Source organism: Nannobrachium achirus, assembly GCF_963921795.1.
Source record: "Nannobrachium achirus genome assembly, chromosome: 10".
NCBI lineage: Eukaryota > Metazoa > Chordata > Actinopteri > Myctophiformes > Myctophidae > Nannobrachium > Nannobrachium achirus.
Window position 1 is genome coordinate 9,438,627 of NC_137819.1, and position 22,586 is coordinate 9,461,212.

At 43.0% G+C, this 22,586-nt stretch overlaps 1 protein-coding gene across 2 annotated transcripts in view; it reads left to right on the plus strand.

Annotated features, from left to right (window-relative positions):
• The first annotated feature begins 227 nt into the window (after positions 1-227).
• Positions 228-22,586, plus strand: part of grinaa (glutamate receptor, ionotropic, N-methyl D-aspartate-associated protein 1a (glutamate binding)) — a 54,124-nt gene continuing 31,765 nt past the window's right edge. Inside the window, exons 1-2 of one of the 2 annotated variants that reach the window (XM_080735086.1) lie at positions 228-306; positions 21,630-21,732. The gene's annotated coding sequence lies outside the window, so the exon portion shown is untranslated. The remainder of the gene's footprint in view (positions 307-21,629; positions 21,733-22,586) is intronic. The other variant, XM_080735087.1, reaches the window with a different exon arrangement.

Sequence of the window (22,586 nt, forward strand, 5' to 3'; positions counted from 1 at the left end):
TTTGGACATAGGCCTATCACAAATTTAAAAATATAAGTATATAATATAAGGATACAATTCCTAATTGACTGTATGCATCCCTGAGAATAGCTTTGATAAAGAGATTTGTAAAAAAAAAAAGAAGGAAAAATGAAAATATTTATTGGAGGTTCCCACACAGCACGTCACGTGACACGCGGTATGGTGAGGTGACGTCATGGCTCGCGCAACCCTACAACACTGACAGTCAGACAGCGTCACAGTGAATTCAACGTTCACTTCACAACATTATAAAACACATTATCCTCATAAAAGGACAACCACAAGGTAAGAATATACATTATGTTCATATTGTTTAACGACAGAAGCCTTCGTTCTCCTGTAAATGTTGTCGTTATTATTATTCTGAGATATAATCTGTCGGACCCGGCTCTAAAACATGGATGTTGTTTCTCTCTCTCTTTCGACGCCAGTATGCTGTTATCGGGACTACACCGAAATCGGTGACTTGTCGAATACGGAGCCGCACGGGGTTGACAATAACGTTTCTTTGACGGAATAAACAACCAAGCAGTTTATTTCTGTCGGGTTCTCACCGCTATCTAAAACTACAGAGTAGAAAAGAGTAGAAACGTATAAAACTCTCTTCTCCGTAAAGGAAAGTACGAACGCGGGGCGGTCGCAGAATTCGCTAGGTCACTGCTCTCGGCGTGGTGTGACTGCACGCTGGGCTGTGGATGGAGTGCAGTGGTCCTGTGTGTTGTGTTTTTAACGCTCGTTTTAGTCCGTTTTTATCATACATATTTTATTTAACAATTTTTTATTAAACTATTTCTAAATATGGCAGTTATAGGAAACTGTTTGTCTTTCAGAATTCCCTTTATGTAATATAATAAATTTTAAAATACAATTCTAACGGCCGCAAAATACAACGGACCCCCCACAAACGTGTGCTTCTTGTTATACAGACTACACAATCACATTCATACATGATGGGGAAACGACCTAAATACACAAATATGATGAATAGAATAATGAACAACACGTGTATTTTCCAAAACTGTTCTGTCTGTGTGTGTGTAATAATTACATAAAGGCACCTGTCGTCCTGTTAACATGCTAGCCATAGCATGATAACTGCTACACCCCCCCCCCCCCCCATATTACATATTAATGTATTCTCATGGCTGACCACAACATACACATACTTCTGCTTTGATCTATACTGTGTTATTGTCCGACACGCATAATGTACTGTAGGCAGCAGCATGTGATGCTAGTTTATGTAGATGATGTCGCATTGATATCCATAGGAGCAGGCAGGCAGTGAGGCCTAGATGGATGGATGGATGGATGCAGGTGTTTATACCAGTGGTGTTAAGCAGGGGTCTTCAACGTTTTCAGGCCAAGGACCCCTTAGTTGAGAGAGAGAGAGAGAGAGAGAGAGAAAGAGAGAGAGAGAGAGAGAGAGAGAGGGAGAGGGAGAGAGATGAAGCAGGGACCCCCACAACCTGTTCATAGATTCCATTTAGTTTCACTGTTTGACAGCACGATCATCAGTGTATTTTTTTGGATTCATGTCAATTTGTGTTTTCTGATATTTAAACACTTGAACCGTCAATACTTGACCTTTCACTCTGTACTTGGTCTGCTCTTTTCCCCCTCTGCACCAAAGCTCTTTGCCAAAAATAGCAGATCTAAAAGCTCACAACATCTCAGATCTGCTATTTTTGGCTTAAAGTTGTACCATGTAACTTTTTTTATAAAACAAATCTTAAAATTGTCCTAACTGTTAAATCGCTAAAGTTTTAGAACACCCACTCCGTTATTTTCAGCTTCTGAAGCCTTCTCTTTATATGTTTTCTATGATCCTGGCCGTGGACCGGATTTCGCGCCAAAATGACGTAATCTGCATCATCTGTATACGTTGTGTATACGTTGCCCAATCACATCGCCGATCATGCACACATGGTACACTACCGGCCAATCACAGCTTATCTGCTCTGGTATCCAGGAAGCGCCTCCGCTTGGCTACAGTGTTTACCATGGTGAAGGATTTTAACCTCTTAATCCACAAATCCTGGCCAGAAAATTACGTTCTACCATGCGTTCTAGCCCTCCACGGATTACTATCGGTCGCGGTGGTTTGCGGCGCCGCTCCGGTGGTCCGCGGCGGTGGTCCGCGACGACTCCGGCCGAAAAACGGCCGAAAAAAGCAATACCGCTACTGACCACTAGTTGAACTTACACAGTATAGCTTTAAGTTATCAGAATAGTCGTTAATATCAAAAAGGAGGAAAACAAAGTCACACAAAGATTTGGAGAACCCCCTGTTGTAGCTCTGAGGACCCCTTAGGGGTCCCGGACCCCCTGTTGAAGACCCCTGGTGTAAAGTAACTGAGTACATTTACTTAAGTGCTGTACTTAAGTACACTTTTGAAGTATTTGTACTTTACCTGGGAATTTCCAATATACTTTTACTTCTACTCCACTACATCTCAGATCCAAATACTGTACCTTTACTCCACTACACTTATTTGAAAACTTTACTAGTTTAGTTACTTTGAAGGTGTAAATTATAATATTATAAAACACACATTAATCCACTTTAGCCCTATTTTATACCGTGGCTATATTTGAGCTTGTAGATCTGCTATTTTCAAACATTTTGTACTTTTACTTTTGGTACTTTTAAGTACATTTTGATGCCAATGCTTTCGTACTTTTACTCAAGTACATTTTGAATTCCGGACACTTACTTGGAGTATTTCTATATTGCAGTATTGATACTTTGACTTGAGTAAAAACTTTGAGTACTTTTTCCACCACTGGTGTTTGTTTACATTTGACAGGCCTGCCTGTCCTGTTCAGCTCAAAGAATATTTACATGTGTGCATGCATATTAACTTGTGTCAGATTATTTGTTGTTGGTTGGTTTGTTTGTTTGATTGATTGATTATTCTATTAGAACAAAATGGAGAACAGTACAAGTATGGTCAATACAATGGACATCTATTACAGTACAAGTACAGTTAAACACCCTGCCTAAAAGGAACATCCCAAATAAGTCCTTTTACAGTATTTTTTCTTCTTCTTTTTTACGTTGGAAGTCCTTGGTATTCAATTCATTGTGTCATTTTAGTCATTGAGTTTTTGCAGGGGGAATTTCAGTCCACTGCAGAAGAAATAGTCGGTGGCAATGCCATTTGTTTACACTTGAAACAAATGGCAAATTGCCCCTTCCCAATTCCCCAAATTGAGAAGGGGCAAATGGACTAGTATTTATTTGGCATATAGATTTGGCAATGATTACTAGCCACAAGCAACTTGTGATGCCATCTGCATTATTCCCATAGTGCCCATACTGGTGTAGGCTATTTATCCTCCTAATCAGATAAGACTTTTCTGTTTTGTGAATGGGCCGTCGACGGAGGTTATTGCACCTTGGATGCACATATAGCATCTTAGGTTGCTTGCGGCTAAACCAGGGGTCTTCAACGTTTTCAGGCCCTTAGTTGATTGAGATGAAGCAGGGACCCCCACCCACAATCTGTTCATGGATTCCATATAGTTTCATTTAGAGATGTTACCGATCAATCGGCAATGGATCGGATCGGGCCGATCAAAGTGTGATCGGCGATAATCGGTGGTTTAGATCAAAAGGTGGATGCACTGATCCGATCCGATCGGTGCATCCGATCAACCAGCCGTTCAGTATGCCCACTTGAGGCCATTTTGGGGTATTGATTTCCACAGTGCTGAAGGAATAATTAGTTACTGCTATGATAATAAATACATAGTAATGCTGGTAAATAACTATAAGGGAAATATATAAATGAATTCATGAGTGAATTAATTAATTAAAGTTAAAACATTAACATTTAGAAAATGTAAATAATATATAAATAATAACTTGATCGGATCGGTGACTGATCGGTATCGGGTGATCAAACTTTTGTGATCGGTGCTCGGTGATCGATTCCAAAAAACCTGATCGGACCATCCCTAGTTTCATTGTTTGACAGCACAATCATGTATTTGTATTTTGGATTCATGTCAATTTGTTTTCAGATTTCTAACCACTTGAGCCGTCATTACCTAATTAACGTGACCTTTTACTCTGTACTTAGTCTGCTCTTTTTCCCCTCTACACCAAACCTCTTTGCCGAAAAGAGCCGATCTACAAGATCGTCTATTTTTGTCTACAGTTTTCAGACGGGACACTAGGGTTCAAGTTGTTAATATAAAAAGGATTGGAAGATATGGAGGACCCCCTGTAGTAACTTTGAGGACCCCCTAGGGGTCCCGGAGTCCCCTTGTTGAAGACCCCTGGGCTAAACTATTACTGCTGACACACTTATTGTAGTCTTCTTCATGTTTGTCCAGTACAGTATATACAGTACTAGAGCCTCTATGTATCTGTGTGGGTGGCTGCGTCTCTGACTGAGCATTGGTGAGGCTAAATCAATGAGGAAACAGGCCAATATCGCTCTTCATTAGCTCGCATAGATTGAACTAAATCCAGGAAATGGAGAGTGATGCAATACAAAATCTAGTGTTTGCTACAGTACCACCGACTGATGCTTCCCAATGTTATTCTCCTAGAGATGTTACCGATCAATCGGCAATGGATCGGATCGGGCCGATCAAAGCGTGATCGGCGATAATCGGTGGTTTAGATCAAAAGGTAAATTCACCGATCCGATCCGATCGGTGCATCCGATCAACCAGCCGTTCAGTATGCCCACTTGAGGCCATTTTGGGGTATTGATTTCCACAGTGCTGAAGGAATAATTAGTTACTGCTATGATAATAAATACATAGTAATGCTGGTAAATAACTATAAGGCAAATATATAAATGAATTCATGAGTGAATTAATTAATTAAAGTTAAAACATTAACATTTAGAAAATATAAATAATATATAAATAATAACTTGATCGGATCGGTGATTGATCGGTATCGGGTGATCAAAATCTTGTGATCGGTGCTCGGTGATCGGTTCCAAAAAACCTGATCGGACCATCCCTAAAAACTACCTTTAACACGTACTCCTGGTTAAACCGGTCCACTTGTGTCTTTATTTAGTTTACAGAGTGACTAGTCGCAGTTGATCAGGGGTAGAAGGCTACCCTGCAAACCAAGTGATGTCATGATGACGTTATGATAACGTCCTCCGGTGACGTTCAGAACTAGGCCAGATCACAGCCCATATGGGGATGATCTTGACGTCATTTCCAGGACGTCATATGGACTATAGGATTATTGTTATTGTTTGTAATGTTAGTTCTAATATGAGCATATAAGGTTATATTCTGGGACATATCTGACTAGTTATGATATTTATCTGGCCTCGATCGGACCCTCTCTGATTAATCCAGGACGTCCGTTTTTCGTGGGCAGGATTTATGTTGGTAAATCCAGATCTGACTAGTCATGGTTTGACTTGATCTGGCCCTATTGGAGACGTCACTGATTGGTCCAGGTCCTGACCGTGCTTGCTGGGTCATGAGTGTGTTGTGATGTAAACATTACATGTCTCAAGTACAAACAGTTCCTCTGTCCAGTCTGTTGCTGTCCTGATAGCAGGAGATGCATGATGCCGTGCGGAACTGAGCAAATTCACTCTTCAGGTGAAACATAGCCTTGCGTAGCCAGGCTTACTCATCTGCAACGATAAAAGCCTGGTTACAATATGAGGCTGAGACGGCATAGAACGGTGCGACTTCCGCCACAAGAATCTCCCCGGATGATGTTTTTTTTTCACAGTGCGGCGTTCCCGCAAACGCATTCCCCGCTGGGGAAAACAAAACAGTTCTACTTCTCCCGACCCTTCGGTATCCAAACAAAAACATGGATTCTGACAAAATTACACCTATGAAGAGCTACAATCTATTTAGTTTTTTTTCACTGGGAGATGTAAACAGACCTGCACTGCGTGACGTAACTTCCCTTGACCGCAGCACTTCCGCCACTTCGCTATGCAGCCCACAGCGGTTATTGGGCCAGGGTGTGTGAAACGAGTGCATCTCTCCATTCCAACATGTCTCCTTTCCGACAGCCCTAACCCTAACCTTAACCTCTATGGAAGTGTTGCCACTCCGACAATAAGAAGTCACTGTCGGAGTGGCGACATGTCGGAATGGAGAGCGCCCCCCCTGTGAAACAGGCCCTGCCTACTTCTTCTGGTCCTCGTTGTATGCATGTGTACTTTAACATTTTACCTTTGTGTGTGTGTGTGTGTGTGTGTGTGTGTGTGTGTGTGTGTGTGTGTGTGTGTGTGTGTGTGTGTGTGTGTGTGTGTGTGTGTGTGTGTGTGTGTGTGTGTGTGTGTGTGTGTGTGTGTGTGTGTGTGTGTGTGTGGACGTTGTAGCGAAAGGGCACTGTGTGCGTTTTCCATGGTTGATTGATTTGGTAAGATAGACTATCATCATTGCAGGCATTAAAAGAGAGAGAGACGATAAGTCTGCTAGGCTGAGTGAGCGACCGACGTGAACCTGGTCCAGCAGCTCTGCTCAATCTTTATAGCAGCCATGGAAACTAGTGCTTCATCCCGGCAGGATCTTTATGGGCTCCCATTTCCATTTTACTATCAGAGAAACAGTCAATGGACGGATGGATGGAAAGTTGGAGAGGAGAACAACAGTTTACCATCTTGCATCGATCTGTCTTTTTATATCATCAATCTAGTTTGTCAGTAATCCGATCCAATTTTGAAGAAGAGCAATTTGCCACGCTGTTCTGGTTTTAAGGTACGCCAGCTGGTAAGCTGTAGCAGCTTGTCAAGTGATGTTCATATTTGGAGATCTTAAATTAAACGTTGCCATTTAAAAACAAACCCTCGCAGGCAGTCATGTTCCATATTGGGCCCAACAACAAGCTTAATGCTTCTCCCCTATCCCCCTTTTTCGTGGATTTAGACAATTAATTAGCATATTGTGCATCACCAAATGGGACTGTAATTTGTTTACTTTGTTTAATTAGTTTAGTTGTTATTATGATGATTATTATTGTTGTTTTGTAAATCAAATGACATTGAACGAATTGTGTATTTTCTTAAAATATTTGTCCAGGATCCCCCCCCCCCCCCAAAAAAAAAACACAACCATTGTGAATTGCTTTTTATGAGTTTCTTTCATTGAGCGTGGCTTGGCCAATGAGCCAGGTGTGGGATATACTCTACATACGTACGTTCGTATACATACAGACAAAGCCAGATGTAGGAGCGATGATTAGCACCGCTCAAAAAACAATGTGAAGTGAAGCTTGTGCAGTCGTCTGTCACAAGGTGAGGTGAGGAGGATGTCTGTGCAGTCATCTGTCACAAGGTGAGGTGAGGAGGATGTTACAAGGTGAGGTGAGGAGGATGTCTGTGCAGTCGTCTGTCACAAGGTGAGGTGAGGAGGAGGTCTGTGCAGTCGTCTGTCACAAGGTGAGGTGAGGAGGATGTCTGTGCAGTCGTCTGTCACAAGGTGAGGTGAGGTGAGGAGGATGTCTGTGCGTTATTTGACATGGCTAGAGTTGCTGCTGACACAGCGTGGCACGGAGGGCATCTGGCTCCTCCTGCCAGGCTGATGCTGCCAGGCTGCCAGCCAGTGGTGGTCTTTTAAGTACCAATACTGCAGTATAGAAACACCGTTTTTGTCTTGGAATTTATTTGGACACTAAAAATATTTAGTATCATTTTAAACGTACAAAGTTATTTTCAGTCAGTTCTAACCAAAATGGCTATTATCTCAATGTTTTCCTCGCAACATAATCACTAAAATGTTGTCACTCTCGGGCAGAAACCTCGTATCTCCAAGTTAAAAATGTGTACGTCTTTTGGTAAAGCAAGGCCCTGCTTCATCATACAAGACTGTCGCACAAAACTAGTGAAAACAGCTGATCTACAAGCACACAACGCCTTGCGATGTTGTGTGCTTGTAGATCGGCTGTTTTTACTAGTTTAGTACATTTTATAGATGATAAATACAAAACGAACGGTTTTGGACATACAAGTGTACAAATGTAAGGTGCTGGGAGTGAGAATTATAATGTAGGGGTGCCTCGGATTAAAAAAATATTCATGGGGTGCCCTGAGACAAAAAAGTTTGGGAACCTCTGGGTTAGTGTGAGACTGGGAGGTCAGAGTTCAAAGGGCTCATACCAAAGTGCCAGTGCCTCCTGCTTGGCACTCAAGGGTTGGACTGGGGGTACAGTAAGTCCCTGAGACATACTAGTGTCATGTCCACTCAAGGATTGGACTGGGGGTAAGCCCCTGAGACATACTAGTGTCATGTCCAGGGGGTTTACTGGTACATCAAGCTGCCTCACGCTGGCTGCAGAAACAGGAGATAAGCTCTTGCCCTATTATAGGCTACATGCTACTTACACTAAGGTCTCAGAACACTTGCCCCTCGGGCAAGTACAGGTCATGTTCTACTTGCACAAAGGTCATGCCCACTTGCCCGAAAAGTAAATCATCCATTATAAAATGATACTGTAAGATTTTAATTACCACTCAATCTTTACTTTCTCAATACCTCCAAATCCAAATAATACCAAAAACCTACATAGCCTGCACTTTTACAGTTGCTGTCTTCTAGAAGATCAATAATCAATATCGTCATGACACACATACTGTGTGTGTGTGTGTGTGTGTGTGTGTGTGTGTGTGTGTGTGTGTGTGTGTGTGTGTGTGTGTGTGTGTGTGTGTGTGTGTGTGTGTGTGTGTGTGTGTGTGTGTGTGTGTGTTAAACTCCATGTTAATGTTAATCTATTTACTGTATGCTATCTGAGCCAGGGGCCGGGCTTCAGCTAGCAATAGCATCAATAGATTCAATGTCCCCCTTTTCAGCATCTTGGACTCTATTACGTCAAATGGACCTGACTACCTTTACCATGGATTGGTTTGAGATTGCGCCACAGTGGCACCGATTTGCTGTGTCCATTGTTCCGAGTTTCGCTATTGTACTTGTACACATTATACAGATATGTATGTTTTGTCCTGAACTGAACTGAACTGTCAACAGAGTAGGGAACTAGGGATGGGACGATACGAAAATGTCATGATTATTGTAACAAAAGAATTTATGATATTATCACGATAATCAAAATCCATTATCCTTGGGCGGAACATTTGCCAAAAAATAGCAGATCTGTGAACTTGTAGATCGGCTATTTATAACATCGCTTATAACATCGCTTATCGTCCCATTCCTACAACAGAGTCTTGGCACAGTGTCTCTAGCTCAGCGGTTCTCAAAGGTTTTTATGTCATGGACCTCCAAATGAATATATATAATAGTTAGTCACAGGTCGCACTCCCAGGCATCTGAAAGGTTTTTTTTTGTTGCCAGGGCAGGAAGGGACCACCCTTTTATGGCAGTGAGAAGTCCATGACTCCTGCGTTGGACTTGTGATAATATAGTTACATATCTATAGTTACTGTACATATCTGAAGACTCACCTCTTCAGACTCCACATTAGCCCTTACTGTACTTACTGTAGCACTTGCCCACCCTGTAAGACCTTTGCACAGGCTTATGCAAAGGCTAAAATGTAGCATTTATTCTTTTGGACTGATACCTGGCCACTTTCGACTTGGCATCTTATCGTGCATCAAAGCTATCCACCTGTTTCCGAGGGAATTTACTGTAGAATCGTGTGGGACACATCCGGGGTACCAGCTGACATACAAGCTCACGTTGCGTCACAGATGCGACCGTTGTGAGCTTGTAGATCACACTTGGCTTGGCTCGGCTGCCACACTGAAACTGCCGCCCACTTTTTGTGCAATGCATGATGGGACATTGGAAACTTGTGGATAGTGTTGTATAGCTTCCATGTAAGGATTATTGATGTTGATGTTTTGACGGTTTTGTTTCAGTAGGTGTGTAATAGCTTGCTTCTTGGCCTACCTAAGTTTTTAGAGGACCATTTCTCTGCATTTGATGTATTACCTTGTGCTGTCCTCCTTGGCTATTGTAAACTGCTCTGGATTAACTGTGTCTGCTAAATGCCTACATTGTAATAGTAAACTGTTAAGGCAGGTACCCACCTGTCTTATCTAGACTGCTACAGTTACAGGCCTCATGATATAGTTACATATTTAAAGCAGGTGTAAGCTGGTAGACTTCCATGTAGGCTCATTTACAGTAGGCTGTATGCTTTTATGTAGGCTGTAGACTTCTATCTAGGCTAGTAGGCTTCCATGTAGAGGCTTCTACAGCAAGGGTCTTCAACAGGGGGTCAGATTTACTACAGGGGGTCCTCCAAATCTTTGTGTCATATACACCTTTTTTCCTTCTTTTTTTTACATTAACCACTTGCTGCGAGGCGTTGTGAGCTTTTAGATCGGCTATTTTCGTTAAAGAGGTTTAGTCTCGAGGGGGGAAAGAGCAGACAAGTACAGTGACTACTAGTACAGTGAAAAGTCAAATGTATTGAGTATTGACGGTTCAAGTGGTTGTTAAATATCTGGAAACACAAATTGACATGAATCCAAAATACACAGATGATTGTGATCAAACAATGAAACTATATATGGAATCTATGAACAGGTTGTGGGGGTCCCTGCTTCATCTCTCTGTCTCAACTAAGGGGTCCTTGGCCTGAAAACGTTAAAGACCCCTGCTGGAGGCTGTAGGCCCCACAGGCTGCTTTGTGCAGCTGTTTCCTGTGTGCTGTGTGTCTGTGTTGATCTCACCATGTGCTGTTCAGTCATGCAGGCTGCATGTTGTACATGAGGGAGGGAGGGGGGGGGGGGGGTATTTTTGTGCTGCTGCTCATCTAATTGTGTTAACGACGACAAGGCTTCCTGGCTAGACCAGTGAAACCCCGGCCCCAGGCCTGCCCTCCCCTACCCTCCCCCAGCTCCAACCCACCTCTCCCACCTCTCCCCCCAACCCTTGCTCTGGTCCATAGCGCAGGGGTCTTCAACATTTTCAGGCCAAGGAACCCTCAGTTGAGAGAAAGAGATGAAGCAGAGACCCCCACAACCTGTTCACAGATTCCATATAGTTTCATTGTTTGACAGCACAATCATCAGTGTATTTTGGATTTTTCATGTTAATTTGGTTTTCAGATATTTAACCGCTTGAGCCGTCATTACCTAATAAACGTAACCTTTTACTCTGTACTTAGTCTGCTCTTTTTCCCCTCTACACCAAACCTCTTTGCCGAAAATAGCTGATCTACAAGCTCACAACGCCTCGCAGCTTGTAGATCTGCTATTTTCGGCTACACTACAGTTCTCAGAATATGGACACTAGGGTTCAAGTTGTTAATATAAAAAGGATTGAAAGATTTGGAGGACCCCCTGTAGTAACTCTGAGGACCCCCTAAGGGTCCCGGACCCCCTGTTGAAGACCCCTGCCATAGCGTTAGAAGGAGTTCGCCTTATAACGCTACTTTCCATTCGTTTCCCGCACACGAAAGCTAGCGGAGGCCTCTCGTGTTTAGTAAAAAAAGAACTCACCAAAACAAAGAGCGTTTTAAGATTAGTGGGAACACTCTGACTGAGCCCGCCACCTCACATCTAAAATACTCTTTTAGGACAGAAAATAAAAGATTTCTCCGGAAGGAAGAAATCACTCCTAGTGTGAAGTGAGCTGTGCTATTTATGAGTTAATTTCTTTAAGCCTCACGCAAAGCTTGGCCAATGTGAGTGGCCCGGGCTGGGCGTACACCTAACGTTGAGCGCTTTGTACCAAGATGTAGGCCAGATGTAGGCCACACTGCAGAGCCCGGACAAAGCCTGATGTTGGAGCTTAGCTCTGTGAAAAATATTCCACCGGATGGAGACACTCTTCCTGGTTGAAGACTCTTTACAGAGTTGAATAACACCCAATGAGACAATGCTCTGTGTAATTCGGTCCTCTGACCTGCGCGGCAGTAGTGAGTTGGGAGGGACCCTGAATGATGGTGACAACAAATTGTGAAAAACTAGAAGAAATGGAGTCTCCATCCGATAAAATATTTTTCATTTTGCCCTAGAAATATATTTTAATCGTGTGGTGGGGGGCTCATACTGCGTCCACTAAGTAGAGTAAGCTTTCAACTGTCAACTGATACCTTGAGGGGCGAAACAGTTTTTGTTATTTTCGGAACAGACGACGGGTCTTTCCGGATTTGCCAAGGATTTGGGATGTAGAGGAACATAGCGTTAGGGAGAACTCCACTAACGCTATGGACCAGAGCTAAACTAACCACAACCACAAGTGTCTCACTCTGCAACTGCTTTTACACTTGTGTTGTATCACACGATAGGGGAATGTTTCTGTTTCATTTGTTTTATCATTGATGTATTTATTGATTTGAAATTGCCATTATACTGTGATTCGAGGACACTGTAAATGAGTGCAACCTCAATGTCTTTCGAGAATAAATAAAGGATTAAGTGAGTTGCTCCACTCCGAAATTTTTCTGTCAACCACATTCTTCCTGTAACCTACTGTACTCTAGCCTACGACACCCTCCTCCTCCTCACTGTGATTGTGATCTGTGACTGTGGAAGTGAAAGCAAAAGAGTGGTTCAACTGAAGTTTACTGAACCTCAACCTTCCGTTACTTTCAAGATGAAGTTGAACACATTGTTTTACATTGATGAATATGTTCCACTTGCTTTTGGTAACAGGAACTTGTGTGCGTGGGGGTCACAATGATCTCCATTCTTTCATTAGGTAGACAGCTGCTGTTGTGTTGTTCCAACTAAGCAATTATTATTGACCCAGATTCTAAGTAATCTATTGCAGGGGTTCTCAACATTTTCAGGCCTTAGATAAACAAAAATAATCATATTGAAGTTGAACTAACAAGCACTTGGAAATGTAGGAGCTGAGTCATTACATTTTGTCGGATAAATATTGTGAAAATAGCAGATCTACAAGCTCAAAACTCCTTGCGTTGCAAGCTTGTAGATAAGCTATCTTCACAATTTGTACCTCTTTCTTATATTATTTAACACTGTGTGGAAGTGAAAGCAAGATTAACATGTTGTTTTACATGTTCCACTTGCTGTTGGTAACAGGAACGTGTGTGGGGGTCAGAATGATCTCTTTGTATTATAAAATGTCATATTGTTTTATAATATTATTTTTATTGACACCGGCTGTGTGATATACTCTGCCCAGCTTGTGGTTTACAAATCTATTTACTAAGTTATCTATGGCAGTGGTTCTCAACCCTTTCAGGCCGTGACCCCCCCCAAAAGAATCATATTTGAACTGGGGACCCCCCGCCCTAACAAGCAGTTGGAATTGTAGGAGTCATTACATTTTGTTGGATAAACATTGTGAAAATAGCAGATCTACAAGCTCACAAACGTTGACCAGTTTTGTATAGTTTGTAAAAAATATCCTTAAATTGTCACTTCACTGTCATCAGGGGCCCCCCCAAAATGATCTGGGGACCATCCAAAATCATGTGGGGACCCCCTGGCCTGACCTATTGCATACACAGTAAATAAACCCCAGTCTTGTTTGGAATGAAAGCTCTCGCTCTGAGGAAATGCTTTCCATCACATGCATGGATGTCGCTGATACCTCTCATCTCCATATTTCAACTTTTCTTACTTTTTTCCATAAATTAATGCTTTCATCATACAAGAGCTTAGCACTGAAGTAGTGGAAATAGCAGATCTACTAGCTCACAACGGGTCTGTTTTAAACTAATAATAATAAAAAAGCAAGGGTTTTGGACATACAAGGTTTCCACCAGGCAGTGAGGACATCAGATGACAGGACTGTGACCGATCGAGTCACGTCTCCATTTAGTCAGGCTTGCTTTGAGTTTACTCCCTTTAAGTTCCTTCCTACGGCCTATGAGTTCACTGGTTCTCAACCTGTGGGTCGGGACCCCCCAGGGGGGTCCCCAAATTATTTCTGGGGGGGTCCCCTGATGATTAACTTAATGTGCAACATTGTTTTCTAACTCAACAGTAAAGTTTTCTAACTCAACAGTAAAGTTTAAGTAGTGGGTATATGCACATTTCTAAAGTGACAATTTAAGGACTGTTTAATAAAGTCTCTAAAATGACGAATTAAACATTTGCCAAATTGTCAAATATTCGAGGCAGAAATTTACCATGAGACTGAGAGGGAGTGGGTTGTTGGCTGGTTCAGCCAACAACCCACGACCCTCGAATGGTAAATTGCTTTTCTACAACGTCTACCATATAAATGAAAGAAAACACAGTTGTAACTTGCAAGGTTATTTAGTTACAATCATTCATTGTTTCAGTGGGCGGGGTCCATGAGCCAACTCAAGTTTGTTGACTGATTTACCACTGTTTTAAGCCAATCAGAATCCAGTATCTGACCACATATGTGACCACAGAAAGTGGTAGAAATGGCTATTTTGGCTATTTTCACAATAGAACAAAATGTAATGCCTCAACTCTTAGTGCTCGTCAGGGTGGGGGGGGGGGGGTCCCCAATTAAAATATGATTATTTTGGGCGTCGCGGCCTGAAAAGGTGGAGAACCACTGTATTATAGTCACGTCTCGATTTAGTCAGGCTTGCTTTGAGTTGCTCCAGTTTAAGTTCCTACGGTCTATGAGTTGATCCCATTCCTGGGCTGACCCCACGCCACGATTACTGGACGTGACTGAAATGAAGCTGGTCTTGTGTTACAGCGAGCCGTCTACTCTTCCAGGGGAAGACTAGTCACCAACTAGTCTCCGCCCAGCAAAACATACCAGGCCTGAAACCGAGCCCTGACGAAGCGACTGATAGCATTTAAGCCTAATTTGAATAAATGGCCCCCCCAACAACAACACATTCTGTTTTTGACCCCTTGATGTCTTTGAGCAGGGGTTATCGTCAGGTTGGCTTGTATTTTTTTGCCAAGGACATAGGAAAATGAGCAGGCAATAAATATTACCAGAAACACATAAAGAGATCACCCCGAATGACCATAAAATGTCTATAACTCTGAGAGTTATAGTTTGGTTGCATTTGTACACACTCGCTCAAAGTTACAGGGGTCCTTGCAAATAAAACGTTTGAGAACCACTAGTACTAATGGACTCATAACATGCCACAGTAGTGGCATAGTAAATCAGTGTCATACATATTCTGCCGTCGGTGTGTGAATGCAATGCACATTGTAAAGCGGCTTGGAATAAAGGCGCTATATAAATGCACCATTTGTTTACCTTTCAACTCTTAACCAAATCTGTTGTAATACCATTCTGTACCCCATGACAACAAGATCTAGAGTGCATTACTGTATTTTGAACCAAGCCATGTAAGATACAGTAAACATAAAAAACCTGGCTTCCTTAGAGGTACAGTATACCATCGATGCTGACAACATGATACACACTTTACTCCTCTGTGCGTGCGTGTGTGTGCTGCTTTGTGCGTGTCAGCAGCCGTGTCTCTGTCTCACCCTCATCTCGCCAGACAGGCAGACAGAGGGAGGAGTGAGTGGTGAGCGTAGCACGAGGACAGGAAGCTGCTGTGCGGTCAGCAAAGCTGTGCTTTCTGCTTACTGCACAGCACACTGTCCACTCCTCTCAATGCTGCTACAGCAGTGGTCTTCACACTGTCCACTCCTCTCTTAATGCTGCTACAGCAGGGGTCTTCAACGTTTTCAGGCCAAGAACCCCTCTGTTGAGAGAGAGGTGAAGCAGGGACCCCCACAACCTTTTCTTTTTTTTCCTTTTTTCTATATTTTTATCCCACGTTTTTTTGCAACCCATTTTCTCACCCAGTGTCAACTACCTAACCTGTAGTCCTGGTTTCCACTCTCCCCCTGCCGCACCAGGGGAATTGGGGAGCACCTGGCTGGCTAGGGGGAGGTAGTATAGAAACCAGGACTACTGCATGTTTTTGTGAGGGTATCTACCCTAGGAGACACGGGGAGAACATGCAAACTCCACACAGAAAGGCCCTATCGCCAACCCCACCTAGGGTGTGGGCGCTGATGACGCGGAGGGAGGAACACACCCCCATGCAGCGCCCACAGCTTCCCCCGGCGGGAATCGAACCCAAGACCTTCTAGCTGTGAGGCGAAGCACTAACCACTGTGCCACCGTGCCCCCTTCTTTTCTTTTTTTTGTTTTGGGGCTTTTACGCCTTTATTGATAGGACAGTAGACTGACAGGAAATGGGGGAGAGATGGGGAGTGACACGTGGCAAAGGTTGTCCGGATTGGGAATCGAACCGGCGACGCTGCCAGGCATCCATGCCTATGTAGCAATGCCTAAGTGGTATGCGCCTGGACCAATAGGCCAGTGGGTGCCCCCCCCACAACCTTTTCATAGATTCCATATAGTTTCATCATTTTGACAGCGAGCGCAATCGTCAGTGTATTTTGGATTCATGTCAATTAATGTTTTCAGATATTTAACCACTTGAGCCATCAATACTTAATAAACTTGACCTTTCACTCTGTACTTAGTCTGCTCTTTTTCCCCTCTACACCAAAGCTCTTTGCCGAAAATAGCCGATCTATAAGCTCACACCGCCTCGCAGCGCGAGGCGCAGTGAGCGTGTAGATCTGCTATTTTTGGCTACAGTTCTCAGACTATGGACGCTAGGGTTCAAGTTGTTAATAAAAAGGATTGGAAGATTTGGAGGACCCCCTGTATTAACTCTGAGGTACCCCTTAGGGGTCCCGGACCCCCTGTTGAAGACCCCTGTGCTACAGTATATTCACAACCTGTTGTACTCATAGTTAAAACCTGATGTTTTTACATTTGACAGATGTACTGACAGACACACCGACCTAATGGTGCTGCAGTACTACTGTAACATGATACACGCTGCTTATACAATCCATAGTAATTGTTGTCCACTGTTTGTGGTCAACTTAATGATTGCATTGTGTTTTTGAATAGGGCATGGGCGAATTTAAAACATCGATTTTTTTTTAACTAAATACCTCCCTGTGATATTTGGCTTAAAAAAATAGGTATGACATTTTTTTATCACACAGCCCCAGAAAAAAAAGGTTAAATTGAACTGTTATTTAAATTTTACAGATCGTTTTATAATGGACGATTTACCTTTCGGACAAGTGGGCATGGACCTTTGGGCAAGCAGAACATGACCTGTACTTGCCCGACTGGGCAAGTGCCTCTGAGACTTTAATAGTGTCAAGCCTTGGAAACGGGAACACGTGGCAGATCCGTTGTGTGGCTGACTGGCTGGCGGGAAAGGCTCTGGTTGCATAATGAATGGATCACCGTCGGTCGTTGAGCTTGGCTTGTGGAGCCGGAAAAAGACAGCTGGACGGAGAGAGTGACGTTGTTCAGCTGCTCTGCAGCACATTTCACCACAACACAGAGAGAGAGCGAGACAGAGGGGATTATTTGTATATACTGTAAGTACAGTAGATATGAGAGAGATGGAGGGTAGGGGTGGTGATATGGAAAAATACAATATCACAATGTTTTTCCAAGCAGTATCACAAATGATACACGATCATATCATGATTATTTTTACTGTTATAGCTATTTTTCAAGTTATAGCTATTTTTCAAGTTCAGGGTCCATTTGGTTTCAATTGTATACAGTCATAGTCAAGGGGAGACCTTAAGGTTTGAGAACTACTGATTTAGACCAAAATGCAGGTTTAAATTGAATTCTGCAATGAATCTCTATTACGATTCAAAAGGATTTTCTATAAGGCTCCCTCATTGTATCACCATATATACGATATCTCTGAAATGACATAACGATATTTATCAACATATCGCCCTCCCCTGATGGAGGGTATGATATGTATATACAGTACATGTACTGTATGTATGTAGATATGAGGGGCGGCAGTGGCTCAGGGGTAGAGTTACTGTCTTAGAACACAGAGGGTTCCCGAAGGGTTCCCAGTTCGATCCCGGGATCCCGAGCAAGACTCTGAAGTCTGAACCCCTAGCTGGTGCCTTGCATGGTTTCCTCCGCCATTGCTGTATGAATGTCTATCTATGTGAATGCCTGGGTGAATGTAATGCACGATCCTTGTAAAGCGCCTTGGAAAAAGGCGCTACATAAAATGCTCTCTTTATGAGAGAGACAGAGGGTCCGTCGGTCGGGACGCAGTGTGAGCTTGTAGATCTGCTGTTTTTCACTAGTCTGCGGGGTCCCGGAGAGAGACACAGGTTTGTGAACCACTCTAAGCTGCTGCTACCACACTGGTTCTCAACCTTTTCAGGCCGCGACCCGCAAAATAATCATACTTTAACTGGGGACCCCCCACCCTGACGAGCACTAAGAGTTGAGGCAGTACATTTTGTATAACACGGTTCTATTGTGAAAATAGCAGATCTACATGCTCACAACGCCTCGCAACGCGGCGCGCTGTGAACATGTAGATCGTCTATTTTCACAATTTCTGCCTCTAATATTTGACATTTTGGACAATGTTTAAGTTGTCATTTTAGAGGTATTAAAAAGTCCTCAAATTGTCACTTTAGAAATGTGCAGATACCCTCTATATACACTTAAACCTTATGTTGGTTTGTTTACTGTTGAGTGAGAAAACAATGTAGCACATTAAGTTAATCACCTGTGGACCTCCCAAAATTATTTGGGGACCCCCCTGGTTGTCCCGACCCAAAGGTTGAGAACCACTGTGCTACCACACACACACACACACACACACACACACACACACACACACACACACACACACACACACACACACTGCTTCCCAGTACTTTCTCTGCCCACTCATTTTGAGGTCAGCAGTTTGTGGAAATGGCTTTGGCTTCACCCCCACCACCACCCCCTCCTCCTCCTCCTCTCCTCTCCTCCCTGATGAAGCTCTCCTCTAAGGACTGGAGGCCTGGGCTTTAAAGAGACATGAAACCCTATAGGTTGATTTTGTAGTTTGTTTAATTTCCACTTCAGGTTAATAAAAACGACAGCAGGGTAAAATATGGCAGGCTGCGTAACACTGACCTTTATCATACACAGTGATGTAAGCAACCCAGACTGTGCATCACAGCGACCTCATGGCACACAGTGATGTAAGCCAGGGCTCTTCTAACATTTTGACTCACGGCATCCCTTTAAAGGAGCTATAGTCAACCTTTTCTTGAAAAACGGATGCTAAAATAAAAATAATAACACATTTTATTAAGAAATATGCTTCATATATGTGTGTTTCTGTTCAGAAATGTCCACAAAAAGCGTAAAATAATGATAAAATAATCATTTTGGCCATTGTCAGACCGACACTTTGTTTACTAGTCTATTCTTTTATATGGATTGATAGGATGTAAACAAAGTGTCAGTCTGACAAAGGCCAAAATGATTATTCTATCATTATTTTACGCTTTTTGTGGACATTTTTGAACAGAAACACATATGAAGCATATTTTCTTTTATAAAATATTTTCGATTTAGCATCTGTTTTTCAAGAAAAATTTGACTATAGCTCCTTTAACTGTTCTGCTGCTGTTGACGGCGCTCACCGTCATTGAAAGGGTTAATACCATGGCGCCGTTGACGGTGAGGACTGTCAATCTTACTGTATATACAGTAAAGATATTATTACTTACTGTACGTCGCTCCGGTCCCGCCCGCATCGGTAATGTCCGCGATTTGTTTACAACGCACGTCGGGCGTGCACGCGAAGTTAACGTCCTCCATAGTAAATCCATTGAGAGGCCCATAAAGAGACCTCATTTTCTCCAAAAGGGACATTCTTATACAAAGGATGGTCTCCACTCTTCCATACTGTACACAAACGCTGGGCGCAGCCATGTTCTCTTCTGGGCTCACACTGTCATGTGACTAGATGACGTAATCGTTGCCGTCAAGTGATAATCCAAAAAAACTAAAACAACCCCCTTCCAGCCCTTCAAAATAATAGCGGCGGCCTATGGAGGAAACGGCGTGGCACCGAGGCACCAAGCAACCTTCAGATTAACAGGCACTATTAGTGTTAAATGAGTAGTTCACCCCCAAAATGACTTTTTTTCTATTGATTAGTCATGCCATGGAGAGTAGAGTTCAATAATATTTTTTGGTTTTTGTCACATTCCTAAGACAAAAATTTGATTCGAGTAAATCTACCCCCATTGATTCCGGATGGTGACCCGTTTCGAAACGGGTCACCATCCGGAATCAATGGGGGTAAATTTATTGTTATCACATTTGTCTTAGGAATGCGACAAAAAACAAAAAAAAATATTGAACTCTAGTCTCCATGGCATGACTAATCAATAGAAAAAAAGTCATTTTGGGGGTGAACTACTCCTTTAAATAACCTTTTAATCCACGGCACCCCTGAATTGCATTGTTATTTTTTTAGAATCTTACATCATATATTTGGTAGGCTATGTCACAGACATGATGGCACCCTCTTTATCAGCGGCCCTGTGTCCTGCATTCTGAGTGTGTCTGTGTGCGTGCGCGCGTGCGCATGTGCGCAGTGGGGTGACGACACTGCAGTTGGGTCTCCTACCCCAGTCCCAGGCTAGTCCCATTAATAATGCATTCTATTTCCAAGGCAGCGCACGCGTCCATGGCAACCCCGCTAGCACTGGCGGAAGAAAAGGAGAGCTCCCTTTAAGTAGAAGTGTGTGTGTGTGTGTGTGTGTGTGTGTGTGTGTGTGTGTGTGTGTGTGTGTGTGTGTGTGTGTGTGTGTGTGTGTGTGTGTGTGTGTGTGTGTGTGTGTGTGTGTGTGTGTGTGTGTGTGTGTGTGTGTGTGTGTGTGTGTGTGTGTGTGTGTGTGTGTGTGTGTGTGTGTGTGTGTGTGTGTGTGTGTGTGTGTGTGCGGTTACATTGTTTATCCTTCTACTAAAGCGTTTCATCGCTCCGTCTCTCCAGTTTTCTAATCAGTCAGATGTAGCTGTTGACTCTCTGCCAGTTCAGACTAGATGATGGTGTAATGGAGTGGCTTACTGAATGTTTAAATAGCTCTGTTCTGTTTGCTTTATGGCTGTGGTTCTCAACTTGTGGGTCGGGACCCCCAGGGGGGGTCCCCAAATTATTTGGGGGGGGGTTCCCCAGATGATTAACTTAACGTGCAACATTGTTTTCTCTCTCAACAGTAAACATATCAACATAAAGTTTTAAGTTTTCTAAAGTGACAATTTAAGGACGTTTTAACACCTCTAAAATGACAAATTAAACATTGGCCAATTTGTCAAATATTAGAGGCAGAAATCGTGAAAATAGCAGATCTACATGCTCACAACGCCTCGCGAACGCGAGGCGTTGTGAGCATGCAGATCTGCTATTTTCACAATAGAACCGTGTTATACAAAATGTAATGCCTCAACTCTTAGTGCTCGTCTCGTTCGTCCCCAGTTAAAATATGATTATTTTGGGGGTCACGGCCTGAAAAGTTTGAGAACCACTTTGCTTTATGGGACCATCACTACACAGAGATGAGTGACTGTTCTGTTCTGTTTCACTACACTGAGTGGGCTGACTTCCGGCTCAAAGATATGATGGTTTCTTCCCAGAAGTTCTTCTCGCCCCCCTAGTTGAAGAAAATAACTTCTGGGAACTCAGGTAGCTAGCGGCAGGGCCTCTGTGTGGCAATGAATTTCCCCGGTTCCACTTCCACCTCATCCTGCATACGTGACATGATGCAACCTATGCATTTCTGTTCAGAAGAATGCCTTGTACCCAGGGCCCAGAGTTTGGTGTGACACATCTGGCTATATGTTGGCATTCTCAGCTGACAGTTTCCTCTTATGGACAGGTCTTGTGGCGTCAAAGCTCTGGAGACGAGTTCAGTCCTGGTCAGTTGAATTCCTGCTCTGAGACGCTGCAGACGTCAACTAGAACTCAGCTCAACAACACAGGTAGACATTAAGTACTGTACTTTTACATGAAAAGTATGCTACTTTTGCCATGTAGTTAAATAAATGTTATCAAGATGTAGTACATATGAGATTATAATAGCTTGGGGGGGGGGGGGGGGGTTTAAGAGAAATAATAATTTAAAAATATATATTTTTCGGTAATTTCTGTGGAAAATAATTTTGTGTTAAAAAAATCGTGAATTTGTGAATCGCGATTCGAATCGCATCGTGGGTTGAGTGAATCGTGGCATGCCTAATATTTACTTCTACTACTTTTTGTGGTCACATGTTCAGATACTGGATTCTGATTGGCTTAACCCATTCAGGCCGGGGCAGAGTCTTCTAATCAGAGAGTCCTGCCACTGCGGGGTCAGAAACAGCGCTGGTCTCGTGGTTCATTGTCACTTTACACCTCATAGACTTCAATGCATTTTGTAAACTTCCGGTTCGACGTTTGTCACTATACGCCAATAGATGTGTGCATAGAAGACCTGGCCCCATGAAGTGAACGGGAGTGACGCAACTCTCCGTAGGTAGAAGGCTCTGGGCCGGGGTACACATTTTAGTGTATGGGAGGGGCTTATAGTACATGTACAGTATGTATCAACATATTTGTTTTTGTAGGCTAATTTCTGATTTGGGCATAACTATAGGTTAGGCCTAAATGAGTAAATCAGTCAACAACCTTGAGTTGGCTCATGGACCCTGCCCACTGTTGTGTTGCAGTTGTATAAATAAATAATCTTGCAAGTTACAACTGTTTTTTTTTTTTTTTTTTTTTTCATTTATATGGTAGAAGTGGTAGAAAAGCAATTTACTATTCGAGGGTGTTAGGCATCCCTGAAACAGTGGTA